The following is a 12500-nucleotide window of genomic DNA, read 5'->3' as shown; positions in this document are numbered from 1 at the left end:
TACTTTCGGGGCTTGTAAAAAAGCACAGAGCGTGTAAAACGCAACGACGACCCATCGATGCGACGGTCCTCGTTGTTGTCAGTCGCTTTCGCGAAGAGACGGAGTGGGCATTCGATCCCTGGGGCTGTACGAGAGTCTTAAGAAAAGACGGTAGATTATGGCAAAGTTTCGCACGCCATCGAGTTTAGGTTTTTTTTTTTGGTTCTCTCTTCTCTCCTCTCTCGACCGAGTTCCCATATTTGCTTTCTCTCTCAGTCTCGCCAAATATAATATTCTTTTAAGACGACGTCGGGGGCGCGGACCTTCGTGCGTCGAACACCGGCAAACGTAGCATATATCGCCTGATATGAAAAAAAAAATCGGTCACGAGGAGAACACTACGAGTATATACGTTCGATAACCGATACACGAAGCGGTGCATAAGCGGGCGGTCGCCCTCGTAAGGACGACTCACGACGCCGCGAGCACTCACGCAGGTCCGTGACCGGTTCTCTCCGCTCTTATTCGTATCCCTTCGTATACCTTCGTCCGACTCTGAAACGTTCTCTTATAATTTTTAAGAAGAACGACGGCGGGTTGTCAAGGCAAGAAGGGACAGAGAGAGACAGAGGTAGAGTTTCGTAGTCTCCCGTGAACACGATAGATTATATATCGAGCATGCGTACGACTTGCACGGTCTCTGCACGACCGCGACGAACGCCGACGAGCGTCCAACAATCGCTCGTACGTCGCGTATGTTCTCTCCGTCCGCTCTTATTCGTATCCTCGTTCTTGTACCTTCGTCCGACTCTGAAACGTTCTCTTATATAAAGAAGAACGACGGCGGGTTGTTAAGGCAAGAAGGGACAGAGAGAGACAGATACGGAGAGTAACGATACGCAACGCAAGCAGTCTTAGGTTTACGTGAGCAACCCTCAGCCAGGCGTGGTCCAGGAATTGTATCCGTGGACCGCAATGTGCGTTCGAAATGTCGATGTTCATGTGTCCTGCAGTTCACACGTTGACGCGCAATTAGCTGCGTTCTTCATCGACCCACGAGCCAAGTGATCCACCGTTCAGGGTAATCTTTTATAAATTTACAACAGTTCAATACTCAAATGTACTCTTCTCGGTTCTAGCGAAGCCGAGTTCCGTCACGTTCGACCAACGGGAATCGAACGCGCAGAAGTCGCCATAGGATTGACGACACAAAAACGTTCGAAAAAAAAAGAAAACGACGAACGCGCGAAGATACGCGCGTTCGCCGGCCGGGCGTAAAGTACATTATGATATATAACAACCATCGAGATCGAAGCTCCGTTCGTCAGGAAACGACGGGGATATATACACCCGATTCTGAATCCTCTGTACAGCACACGATCTCGCGAACGAGTAAGCACGGTGGCTAGCCCATGTTATATATGTGTTTGATTCTACTCTCTCGTCCAATTATTCAAGAAACAGCGCGCGTGCATCTCTCCATCGTTCGGGTGATAGTAAAGATTCGATGGGATTCGCGCGGCCGTCCGCCTCGAGCGGTCTTTCGTCCCAATATCCAGAAGCAGAGTTTGAAAAACTCTAGCGACGGCACGGGTGTCCGACTCACGACATCGAGGTTTCGAAGCCGGCGATCCCCTCCGAACGGATGGCGACCACGCGACCGACTGAAAGCATGAAAAATCGACGAAAGATAGAACACATCTCCGTTCGGGTGGTGTTTTTTCTTTAAAAAAAAAAAAAAAAACAAAAATTCGATGGGACTCGCAGCCATCGTCCTCGCGCGGTCTTTCGTCCCGATATCCAGAAGCAGAGTTTGAAAAACTCTAGCGACGGCACGGGTGTCCGACTCACGACAACGAGGATAGACAGCCGGTCCCCTCCGAACGGGTTATGCGACGATAAACTCGATGAAACTTTAGTCTCGTTCAGGTAGTGTGTGTCTTGTAAATCAAAAATTCGATGGGACTCGCATCCATCGTCCTCGCGCGGTCTTTCGTCCCAACATCCAGAAGCAGAGTTTGAAAAACTCTAGCGACGGCACGGGTGTCCGACTCACGACAACGAGGATAGACAGCCGGTCCCCTCTGAACGGTATATTATATATGAGATGATAGACGACAAACTGGATGAAACTTTAAGTCTCGTTCAGGTAGTGTGTAAATCAAAAATTCGATGGGACTCGCATCCGTCGTCCTCGCGCGGTCTTTCGTCCCGATATCCAGAAGCAGAGTTTGAAAAACTCTAGCGACGGCACGGGTGTCCGACTCACGACAACGAGGAAAGACAGCCGGTCCCCTCTGAACGGTATATAATATGAAACTTTAAGTCTCGTTCAGGTAGTGTGTAAGTCAAAAATTCGATGGGACTCGCATCCGTCGTCCTCGCGCGGTCTTTCGTCCCGATATCCAGAAGCAGAGTTTGAAAAACTCTAGCGACGGCACGGGTGTCCGACTCACGACAACGAGGATAGACAGCCGGTCCCCTCTGAACGGTATATTATATATGCGATGATAGACGACAAACTGGATGAAACTTTAAGTCTCGTTCAGGTAGTGTGTAAATAAAAAATTCGATGGGACTCGCATCCGTCGTCCTCGCGCGGTCTTTCGTCCCGATATCCAGAAGCAGAGTTTGAAAAACTCTAGCGACGGCACGGGTGTCCGACTCACGACAACGAGGAAAGACAGCCGGTCCCCTCTGAACGGTATATTATATGAAACTTTAAGTCTCGTTCAGGTAGTGTGTAAGTCAAAAATTCGATGGGACTCGCATCCGTCGTCCTCGCGCGGTCTTTCGTCCCGATATCCAGAAGCAGAGTTTGAAAAACTCTAGCGACGGCACGGGTGTCCGACTCACGACAACGAGGATAGACAGCCGGTCCCCTCTGAACGGTATATAATATGAAACTTTAAGTCTCGTTCAGGTAGTGTGTAAGTCAAAAATTCGATGGGACTCGCATCCGTCGTCCTCGCGCGGTCTTTCGTCCCGATATCCAGAAGCAGAGTTTGAAAAACTCTAGCGACGGCACGGGTGTCCGACTCACGACAACGAGGATAGACAGCCGGTCCCCTCTGAACGGTATATAATATGAAACTTTAAGTCTCGTTCAGGTAGTGTGTAAGTCAAAAATTCGATGGGACTCGCATCCGTCGTCCTCGCGCGGTCTTTCGTCCCGATATCCAGAAGCAGAGTTTGAAAAACTCTAGCGACGGCACGGGTGTCCGACTCACGACAACGAGGATAGACAGCCGGTCCCCTCTGAACGGTATATAATATACATTATGCGACGGTAGACGATCAACTAGACGAAACTTTAGTCTCGTTCAGGTGGTGTAAAAAAAATTCGATGGGATACGCACGCACGGCTGTCGTCGTCCTCGAGCGGTCTTTCGTCCCAATATCCAGAAGCAGAGTTTGAAAAACTCTAGCGACGGCACGGGTGTCCGACTCACGACATCGAGGCTTCGAAGCCGGCGGCGTTCCCCTCTGAACGAACTTCGGCTAGACTAGTTACGAATCGTTGCTACACATCGTCTTCATCGTCGTCGTCGTCGACATCGACATCATCATCATATCATCATCATCATCATCATCATCGGTCATCGTCGCATAGCGGGCCAACATCCACGCGATGCGTCTTCGTTCTAGGTTACCCGATCCACGAGTATGTTACACGTGGTTTCGTTATTTCGAACGAAACGACATACGAAGAGCACACGCCCTTTGGGTAGGAAGCACGTTTCGAGAACGACGAGAGTTTCGATGAAAGAGACGAGAGAAGTCGACGCAGAAGGTATCCATGGATCTTCGAAGAGAACCTTCGAAGATGTATATCGGTATCCTTTCGCTCTGCGCGACTCGCTACAAGTTCTTTCGCTCTCGTCGACTCGTTCTAGACGCTTCGTTCGATCCCAAAGAGGAGTCTTCGATATGTCCCGTTGCTAGGAGGAGAACAAACGCAACACAGACCACGAAACATAGAAGAGAATAGGCGAGCATGATCACTCCGACACGAGGCACTTTAGAGATTTTCTTATTAGTTTGCATGGACTTTTATATTTCGTTTGTACGGTTTCCACGATGCAAATACGAAATACGAGATCGTGACGGCGGGTCTTTCTGTGTACGGCCTCTCGCAGGCGCCACGACTGCATTTCTCTTTACACCTGGTTTCCATCGTAATTTTTTCGTTTGATATCGAGCCTTAACTTTTGTTGGCTCTTTCGAAGCTAGAGTTCCCTTTTATTAGAATTTCATATATATATATATTATATGTTATATGTTTTATTCGGAGACGGCGGGTCTTTCTGTTTACGACCTCACGCAGGCGCCTCGAATAAGTTTCATTCGCATTTCGTTTTTATACTTGTATATATATATCTCTTCATCCCGATGATCGAGAGAGAGTGCCACCTTCTCTTCGTATAATTCCGTAGCTGGAGGGTCGTCTCCTCCTTAAGAATATTTCTATTCGTGCCAACGGAGGTTGCCAAGCTCCCTGGCGTTTTCGTTTGTTAAAGTATATAGCTTGTTAATACGTCGTATATACTTTCGTCGATACAGGAGGAGTACGGCTCCTTACCGACCATTGTGATATATATTTCATAGTTTTTATATGTGTTCAAGTCAAATTCTTTTGGTATCGTATCGTTAATGATCCTTCCGCAGGTTCACCTACGGAAACCTTGTTACGACTTTTACTTCCTCTAAATGATCAAGTTTGGTCATCTTCCCGGTAACATCGGCAATGCTTATCACATTGGCCGCGCACCAGTCCGAAGACCTCACTAAATCATTCAATCGGTAGTAGCGACGGGCGGTGTGTACAAAGGGCAGGGACGTAATCAACGCGAGCTTATGACTCGCGCTTACTGGGAATTCCTCGTTCATGGGGAATAATTGCAAGCCCCAATCCCTAGCACGAAGGAGGTTCAGCGGGTTACCCGGGCCTTTCGGCCAGGGAAAACACGCTGATTCCTTCAGTGTAGCGCGCGTGCGGCCCAGAACATCTAAGGGCATCACAGACCTGTTATTGCTCAATCTCGTGCGGCTAGAAGCCGCCTGTTCCTCTAAGAAGATTTGTTTGTACGTTGGTAGTAAAAACCCACCGACCGAAGCCGGGGGCCTTCGAGATACCATAAGTTACGTCTATTTAGCAGGCTAGAGTCTCGTTCGTTATCGGAATTAACCAGACAAATCGCTCCACCAACTAAGAACGGCCATGCACCACCACCCACCGAATCAAGAAAGAGCTATCAATCTGTCAATCCTTCCGGTGTCCGGGCCTGGTGAGGTTTCCCGTGTTGAGTCAAATTAAGCCGCAGGCTCCACTCCTGGTGGTGCCCTTCCGTCAATTCCTTTAAGTTTCAGCTTTGCAACCATACTTCCCCCGGAACCCAAAAGCTTTGGTTTCCCGGAAGCTGCCCGCCGAGTCATCGGAGGAACTTCGGCGGATCGCTGGCTGGCATCGTTTATGGTTAGAACTAGGGCGGTATCTGATCGCCTTCGAACCTCTAACTTTCGTTCTTGATTAATGAAAACATTTTTGGCAAATGCTTTCGCTTCTGTCCGTCTTGCGACGATCCAAGAATTTCACCTCTAACGTCGCAATACGAATGCCCCCATCTGTCCCTATTAATCATTACCTCGGGGCTCCGAAAACCAACAAAATAGAACCGAGGTCCTATTCCATTATTCCATGCACACAGTATTCAGGCGAAGGTAGCCTGCTTTAAGCACTCTAATTTGTTCAAAGTAAACGTATCGGCCCACCTCGACACTCAGTGAAGAGCACCGCGATGGGATATTAGTTGGACCGCCCGCGAGGAGCTAAGCCCACCGATAGGACGTACCACATAATGCCAGTTAAACACCGCGAGCGGTGAACCGACACTGTGACACACAGATTCAACTACGAGCTTTTTAACCGCAACAACTTTAATATACGCTATTGGAGCTGGAATTACCGCGGCTGCTGGCACCAGACTTGCCCTCCAATTGGTCCTCGTTAAAGGATTTAAAGTGTACTCATTCCGATTACGGGGCCTCGGATGAGTCCCGTATCGTTATTTTTCGTCACTACCTCCCCGTGCCGGGAGTGGGTAATTTGCGCGCCTGCTGCCTTCCTTGGATGTGGTAGCTGTTTCTCAGGCTCCCTCTCCGGAATCGAACCCTGATTCCCCGTTACCCGTTACAACCATGGTAGGCGCAGAACCTACCATCGACAGTTGATAAGGCAGACATTTGAAAGATGCGTCGCCGGTGCTAGATGACCATGCGATCAGCACAAAGTTATTCAGAGTCACCAAAACAAACGATGGACGGACAGACGAGCCATCCGCCACCGATTGGTTTTGATCTAATAAAAGCATTCCTACCATCTCTGGTCGGAATCTGTTTGCATGTATTAGCTCTAGAATTACCACAGTTATCCAAGTAAATGTAGGTATGATCTAAGAAACCATAACTGATTTAATGAGCCATTCGCGGTTTCACCTTAATGCGGCATGTACTGAGACATGCATGGCTTAATCTTTGAGACAAGCATATGACTACTGGCAGGATCAACCAGGGATCTTATTCGTATAACAATTCTTATAAATTTCGTTTAAGTTCTCTTCGTGTCGTAGGTGGGACGTAAGCACCGTACGACGAGACTTTTCGTTCTTAAGATAGATATATCTATAAAATATATCTCCTAGCGACGTTCGAGATACACCCATAGTTCAGTAATAATCTTCGAACGCCGCTCGCAGCCACTTTGTAATTCTCAACTCCACCTCCTCTCTTCTCTCTCTCTCTTTCTCATAGTCTTATATAAAATGTTTAGAATCGTACTTCTAAAGGAACATTTCCATAATGCTGTCTTCGTGTAAAAAGACTTATTAGAATATCTTAGCGGTAAAGCACGTATACGCACCTCACGCTGAACGAACAAGCGCGTATCCCAGTGCGTCGCGCTGGACATACCGTAAGAATATTCTTTCAATCGGTAGAACATTTTCGGCAGAAGACATACTACGCAAAGATAGTACGCTCCTACCGCCTCATCGGATACTTCTGCGAAAGCAGAAGTTTTTATAGAAAGCAGACGGTTATACTCTTTTGAATGAATCGATGCTCAGTTAGTACAAGCACACACGCATCTAACAATTTTTGTTAGAATACGTACACACAGGTCACCAGCTTCCCGACTCAGGGGAACCTTGCCACGATATTTGGTCATTACGTCCAGGACAGCGACCCGCGGCGCAGCAGTGTAGAGAAAAAACCAGAACGAGAACGGAGGAACAGTCGAGAAATAGCGTAAAATACACTAAGACTCGAGGAGCGGTGACTGAATTCTCAACCGAGGCCGTAGAATAGCCACGCGCTCAACGCTGTTCCGACCGAACCGTCCGGCTCGACGTCTCTCTTATAGATACGAAAGCGCCAGCCGGAAGGCCGGCGCCGGCCGGGCTAGCGGCCGCGCGCTTACGGTGCAAAACCTCCGTAGCAACGTACCGTTCGGAAGGGACGCTGGAACTTAGTCTCGCGAACGCTCGATCACTACTATACAAAGCCAATATCCAACCATCGAAATACATTACCAGACGTTTTATTAACATAATAGAAATGCATTTTTACCAAAAAATTAATTTTTTTTTTCACCGAAAAATTGCATCAGTAAACATACTCTTTTATCGAATACGGACAAAAAATAAGTTTATAATCAATTACAATACGTTAAAATAAGTAGAAATATGCAAAAAAATATATACCTTGTAACGTTAATTAACGAAAAAATTAGAAAAATATCCCAGTCGTGTCAGTTCGACGAACGCTAATTTTTTGAAAAAATCGATAAAAATGTTTAATCCCGACGTATTTAATAGAGATAGAACGATTCCCGTAAAAAAATTTATACCTTGTAACGCTTTTTAACGAATAAACTCGAAAAAACTTTTTCGCCCTCGGAATTTTTCTAAGTCCCAACGTACCGGCTCGGAATTTTTCTATGTTCCAACGACCGGTCGTGTCGGTCCAAACGTTTTTATATCCGTCTGCCGACGATATAAACGCTTAATCCCGACGTATTTTATCGAGTTATAACGATTTCTTGAAAAATATTCGTACGTTATAACGCTTTTTAACGAATTAATCGAAAAAGAGTGTTCGGTCCGAAAATTTTCTAAGTACGAACGACCGGCCGCATAGGTCCGTTTTTAAAAATCGTTCTCGGACGGAAATAAACCATTAATCCCGACGTATTTCGTCGAGTTACGTCGATTTATGCAAAAAAATTCATACCTTGTAACGCTTTTTAACGAATAAACTCGAAAAAACTTTTTCGCCCTCGGAATTTTTCTAAGTCCCAACGTACCGGCTCGGAATTTTTCTATGTTCCAACGACCGGTCGTGTCGGTCCAAACGTTTTTATATCCGTCTGCCGACGATATAAACGCTTAATCCCGACGTATTTTATCGAGTTATAACGATTTCTTGAAAAATATTCGTACGTTATAACGCTTTTTAACGAATTAATCGAAAAAGAGTGTTCGGTCCGAAAATTTTCTAAGTACGAACGACCGGCCGCATAGGTCCGTTTTTAAAAATCGTTCTCGGACGGAAATAAACCATTAATCCCGACGTATTTCGTCGAGTTACGTCGATTTATGCAAAAAAATTCATACCTTGTAACGCTTTTTAACGAATAAACTCGAAAAAACTTTTTCGCCCTCGGAATTTTTCTAAGTCCCAACGTACCGGCTCGGAATTTTTCTATGTTCCAACGACCGGTCGTGTCGGTCCAAACGTTTTTATATCCGTCTGCCGACGATACAAACGCTTAATCCCGACGTATTTTATCGAGTTATAACGATTTCTTGAAAAATATTCGTACGTTATAACGCTTTTTAACGAATTAATCGAAAAAGAGTGTTCGGTCCGAAAATTTTCTAAGTACGAACGACCGGCCGCATAGGTCCGTTTTTAAAAATCGTTCTCGGACGGAAATAAACCATTAATCCCGACGTATTTCGTCGAGTTACGTCGATTTATGCAAAAAAATTCATACCTTGTAACGCTTTTTAACGAATAAACTCGAAAAAACTTTTTCGCCCTCGGAATTTTTCTAAGTCCCAACGTACCGGCTCGGAATTTTTCTATGTTCCAACGACCGGTCGTGTCGGTCCAAACGTTTTTATATCCGTCTGCCGACGATATAAACGCTTAATCCCGACGTATTTTATCGAGTTATAACGATTTCTTGAAAAATATTCGTACGTTATAACGCTTTTTAACGAATTAATCGAAAAAGAGTGTTCGGTCCGAAAATTTTCTAAGTACGAACGACCGGCCGCATAGGTCCGTTTTTAAAAATCGTTCTCGGACGGAAATAAACCATTAATCCCGACGTATTTCGTCGAGTTACGTCGATTTATGCAAAAAAATTCATACCTTGTAACGCTTTTTAACGAATAAACTCGAAAAAACTTTTTCGCCCTCGGAATTTTTCTAAGTCCCAACGTACCGGCTCGGAATTTTTCTATGTTCCAACGACCGGTCGTGTCGGTCCAAACGTTTTTATATCCGTCTGCCGACGATATAAACGCTTAATCCCGACGTATTTTATCGAGTTATAACGATTTCTTGTAAAATATTCATACCTTCTAACACTTTTTAACGAGTTATTTGGAGGGGATCTTTCGGCCTTTTCGTAGCGGTGCGAAAAAATTCTAAGTTCCAACGTCCCAGTCACGTTGGTCCGGAGGATGAAATTTTTCAAAAAAATAAAGTGAAATCGCTACTTTCGACTAGATTTCGTTGAAACATAACGATTTCACACAAAATTTCTATACCTTATAACACTTTTTCCCGAGTTATTTCGAGTTGAACTTTCGGTACTTTCGTAACGGGGCGAAAAAATTCTAAGTTCCAACGTCCCGGTCACGTTGGTCCGGAGGGTGAAATTTTTTAAAAAAATAAAGTGAATTCGCTACTTTCGACTAGATTTCGTCGAAACGTAACGATTTCACGCAAAATTTCGATACGTTATAACGCTTTTTAGCGAGTTATTTCGAGTTGAACTTTCGGTACTTTCGTAACGGGGCGAAAAAATTCTAAGTTCCAACGTCCCGGTCACGTTGGTCCGGAGGATGAAATTTTTTAAAAAAATAAAGTGAAATCGTTACGTTCGACTAGATTTCGTCGATACGTAACGATTTCACGCAAAATTTCGATACGTTATAACGCTTTTTAGCGAGTTATTTCGAGTTGAACTTTCGGTACTTTCGTAACGGGGCGAAAAAATTCTAAGTTCCAACGTCCCGGTCAGGTTGGTCCGGAGGACGAAATTTTTTAAAAAAATAAAGTGAAATCGCTACTTTCGACTAGATTTCGTCGAAACGTAACGATTTCACGCAAAATTTCGATACGTTATAACGCTTTTTGGCGAGTTATTTCGAGTTGAACTTTCGGCCTTTTCGTAGCGGTGCGAAAAAATTCTAAGTTCCAACGTCCCGGTCACGTTGGTCCGGTGGACGAAATTTTTTAAAAAAATAAAGTGAAATCGCTACTTTCGACTAGATTTCGTCGAAACGTAACGATTTCATACAAAAGTTCGATACGTTATAACGCTTTTTGGCGAGTTATTTCGAGTTGAACTTTCGGTACTTTCGTAACGGGGCGAAAAAATTCTAAGTTCCAACGTCCCGGTCACGTTGGTCCGGAGGACGAAATTTTTTAAAAAAATAAAGTGAAATCGTTACGTTCGACTAGATTTCGTCGATACGTAACGATTTCACGCAAAATTTCTATACCTTATAACGCTTTTTCCCGAGTTATTTCGAGTTGAACTTTCGGTACTTTCGTAACGGTGCGAAAAAATTCTAAGTTCCAACGTCCCGGTCACGTTGGTCCGGAGGACGAAATTTTTTAAAAAAATAAAGTGAAATCGCTACTTTCGACTAGATTTCGTCGATACGTAACGATTTCACTGATAATTTCGATGCGTCATAACGCTTTTTCTCGAGTTATTTCGACTCGAACGTTCGAACAGTGGCGAATATTTCAAAGTCCCTGCGACGCAACGATACGCTCTTACGCGTTGCTCGCTCGCTCCGCTCGCTCGAAAAAAAAATAGCCCAACCCAAAACCAATCCCTTTCGCGTTCGTTCTTCGATTTCATCGAAATCTTCGTTCGAACGCTCGGGATCGGTTTTGGGTTGGGCTATATTCGTCCGAGCGAGCGCAGCGAGCGAGCATTTGTCGCGATTATTTTCCTCGTTTTCGTCTCTCTCGTGAAACGGGAAAAAACGTGGAAAACGGGAAAAAACGGAAAAAACGGGAAAAAAACGCGAAGAAACGGGAAAAAACGCGAAAAAACGTTTAAAAATATTTGAAAAAGCGCGCGCGCGCGCGCGCGCAAGACGAGCTGCGCAGAACGGCGTACCTTAAGAGAGTGTTACCCTACTCCGGCGCATACCCGCTGATTCGGAGGTGCGCGCGCAGCGGTAGCACGAGCGGCTAAGTCCAGCGGCGTATTGCTTTTTACTGGCACGCGACAAAGTTGCAGCGGCGTATCGCTTTCTATTCGTGCGTCCTCGTTGTTTGATTTAAAGGAAAAAAAAAAAATCGCTACGCACGACCATCGGCCGTACGTAGCGAAATTATTTTTTTTAACCGCAGGAGACAAAGTCACAGCGGCGTATTGCTTTATGCTCGCACGCGGCTAAGTCCAGCGGCGTATTGCTTTATGCTCGCACGCGACTAAGTCCAGCGGCGTATTGCTTTCAGTTCGTACGCGACTAAGTCCAGCGGCGTATTGCTTTATGCTCGTACGCGACTAAGTCCAGCGGCGTATTGCTTTTTACTCGCACGCGACTAAGTCCAGCGGCGTATTGCTTTCTGTTTGTACGCGACTAAGTCCAGCGGCGTATTGCTTTATGCTCGCACGCGGCTAAGTCCAGCGGCGTATTGCTTTTTACTCGCACGCGGCTAAGTCCAGCGGCGTATTGCTTTTTACTCGCACGAGACAAAGTCCCAGCGGCGTATCGCTTTCTATTCGTGCGTCTCGTTGTTTGATTTAAAGGAAAAAAAAATCGCTACGCACGACCATCGGCCGTACGTAGCGAAATTATTTTTTTTAACCGCAGGAGACAAAGTCCCAGCGGCGTATTGCTTTATGCTCGCACGCGACTAAGTCCAGCGGCGTATTGCTTTTCTGTTTGTACGCGACTAAGTCCAGCGGCGTATTGCTTTTTACTCGCACGCGACTAAGTCCAGCGGCGTATTGCTTTATGCTCGCACGCGACTAAGTCCAGCGGCGTATTGCTTTCAGTTTGTACGCGACTAAGTCCAGCGGCGTATTGCTTTATGCTCGCACGCGGCTAAGTAGCGGCGTATTGCTTTTTACTCGCACGCGACTAAGTCCAGCGGCGTATTGCTTTTTACTCGCACGAGACAAAGTCCCAGCGGCGTATCGCTTTCTATTCGTGCGTCTCGTTGTTTGATTTAAAGGAAAAAAAAATCGCTACGCACGA

The 12500-nt window shown here is 45.8% G+C and overlaps 2 non-coding genes across 2 annotated transcripts; both read right to left on the bottom strand.

Annotated features, from left to right (window-relative positions):
- Nucleotides 1–908: 908 nt before the first annotated feature.
- LOC126876675 (5.8S ribosomal RNA) lies at nucleotides 909–1063 on the bottom strand. Its single transcript, XR_007694424.1, has one exon. It is a non-coding gene; the product is annotated as a 5.8S ribosomal RNA (ribosomal RNA).
- Nucleotides 1064–4630: 3567 nt separating this feature from the next.
- On the bottom strand, nucleotides 4631–6553 carry LOC126876685 (small subunit ribosomal RNA). Its single transcript, XR_007694434.1, has one exon. It is a non-coding gene; the product is annotated as a small subunit ribosomal RNA (ribosomal RNA).
- Nucleotides 6554–12500: the final 5947 nt, after the last annotated feature.

The sequence above is a fragment of the Bombus huntii genome, unplaced genomic scaffold (genome assembly GCF_024542735.1).
Source record: "Bombus huntii isolate Logan2020A unplaced genomic scaffold, iyBomHunt1.1 ctg00000090.1, whole genome shotgun sequence".
Lineage (NCBI taxonomy): Eukaryota > Metazoa > Arthropoda > Insecta > Hymenoptera > Apidae > Bombus > Bombus huntii.
Note: the sequence above shows the minus strand (reverse complement) of the source record. Positions and strands in the feature narration are given on the sequence as shown.